The sequence below is a fragment of the Phascolarctos cinereus genome, unplaced genomic scaffold (assembly GCF_003287225.1).
Source record: "Phascolarctos cinereus isolate Bilbo 61053 unplaced genomic scaffold, phaCin_HiC Scaffold_4;HRSCAF=312, whole genome shotgun sequence".
Lineage (NCBI taxonomy): Eukaryota > Metazoa > Chordata > Mammalia > Diprotodontia > Phascolarctidae > Phascolarctos > Phascolarctos cinereus.
The window spans coordinates 627,887,444-627,889,379 of NW_027555847.1; the positions used below are offsets into that span (position 1 = coordinate 627,887,444).

At 36.0% G+C, this 1,936-nt stretch overlaps 1 non-coding gene across 1 annotated transcript; it reads right to left on the bottom strand.

The window, feature by feature from the left end:
- Positions 1-1,005: 1,005 nt before the first annotated feature.
- LOC144457235 (U6 spliceosomal RNA) lies at positions 1,006-1,108 on the bottom strand. The gene has a single exon (XR_013486562.1). It is a non-coding gene; the product is annotated as a U6 spliceosomal RNA (small nuclear RNA).
- Positions 1,109-1,936: the final 828 nt, after the last annotated feature.

The following is a 1,936-nucleotide window of genomic DNA, read 5'->3' on the forward strand; positions in this document are numbered from 1 at the left end:
ATCCCCTCACTTTCCTTTTCTTTGCCACCACAGAAGGAGCTGCTATAAATATTTTTGTATACACAAGTCCTTTTCCTTTTTCTTTCATTTCTTTGGAATACAAAACTAGGAGTGATGCTGCTGAGTGAAAGGATGCTCAACTTATAGCCCCTTGGGCATAGTTCCAAATTGTTCTCCAGAATGTTTAGACTAGTTCACAACTCTACCAACAGTGTATTAATGTTTCTATTTTTCCATATCCCCTCCAGAATTTGTCACTTTCCTTTTCTGTCCTTTTAGCCAATCTGATAGGGGTGAGGTGATACCTTGGAGTTTTAATTTGCCTTTCTGTAATCATAATGATTCAGATCATTTTTATATGACCATTCACACTTTTGATTTCTTCTGAAAACTTCCTGTTCACATCTTTTGACCATTATTCACTTGGGGAATGGCTTAAATTTTTATAAATTTGGCTTGGTTTTCAATATGTTTGAGAAATTAGTACTTTATCAAAGAAATTTGCTTTAAAATTTTTTCTCGAGTTTTCTGTTTTCTTTCTCATTTTGGCTACGTTGGTTTTGTTTGTTTTTCATGTAATCAAAATCATCCATTTTTACTGCCTGTTACTCTCTTTGTCTCTTAGGTGGTCATAAGCTCTTTCCTTATCCATTGATCTGATAGGTAAACTTGCGTCTACTCCTTTAACTTGCTCATGATATCATCCTTTATGTATAAGTCATGTACCCATTTTTGACCTTATGTTGGTAAACATTGTGAGATGTTGATCTATGCCTAGTTTCTGCCAAACTATTTTGCAGTTTTTCCAGCAATTTTTGTCAAATAGTGAATTCTTAGATGCTTGGATTTATCAAATACAAGATTACTATGATCATGTATGACTGTACACTGTGTAACTAATCTATTCCACTGATCTACCATTCTATTTCTTAGCCAGTAACAACCAGATTGTTTTGGTAATTATCTCTTTATAACATAGTTTGAAATCTGGTCCTACTAGATCAAAAAAATATGGGATGCTTCATGAATGTATGTGTCATCCTTACACAGGGGTCATGCTAATCTTCTCTGGATCATTGCAGTTTTAGTTCATATGCTGCTGAAGCAAATACACATAATAAAAAATTGAGTGTTTGTGAATTTAAGCAAATTGAATTTTCTGAGCCCTCAGATGGGAACTTACTTATCTATTGCCTCTTCATACAGTTATTCAACACTAAGGAAATAATAATAATAACTAATATTTATGTAGCACTTTAAGGCTTGGGAAGTATCTTATAGTATAACCTCATTTGATTATTGCAACAACCCTGTGTAGCAGGTGCTACTGTTATTATCCCCTATTTTTCATATGAGGAAAGAACCTGAGACAGGTTGAGTGACTTGTCCAGGGTCACATAGCTAATAAGGATATGAGGCAGGATTTCAACTTAATTTCTTCTGATTCCAAGTTCTAAACTCTCTCCATATTGCTAACTAACCCATCTAGGAAATCCAGTGAAGGCTCAGAACTGTCCACAGCTAAAACTCATTCAGCTTAATAAGGAGGGTGTGGTTGAAGATCACAAGGTAGGACTTAAAAGGAAACAGTTAGCAGGTAGCTATCTGTAATAGCTAACATTTATGTAGCATTTACTATGTGCCAGGCACTGTGCTAAGTGCTTTAAAATTACTATCTCATCTGATCCTCATAACAACCCTGGGGAGGTAGACATTATTTTACACATGAGGAAACTGAGGCAAACAGTTTATGTGACTGACCCAGGTTTGAACATCTAGTAAGTACCTGAGACTAAATTTGAACTCTGGTCTTCCTGACTCCAGGCCCAGAGCTCCTTCCACTGCACCACCTAGCTGCCTCTAAGTTCATTGAACTACCTCATACCATTCTCTTGAGGCATAATAAGACATCTGTTAAGCACTCTGCCAACTTTGA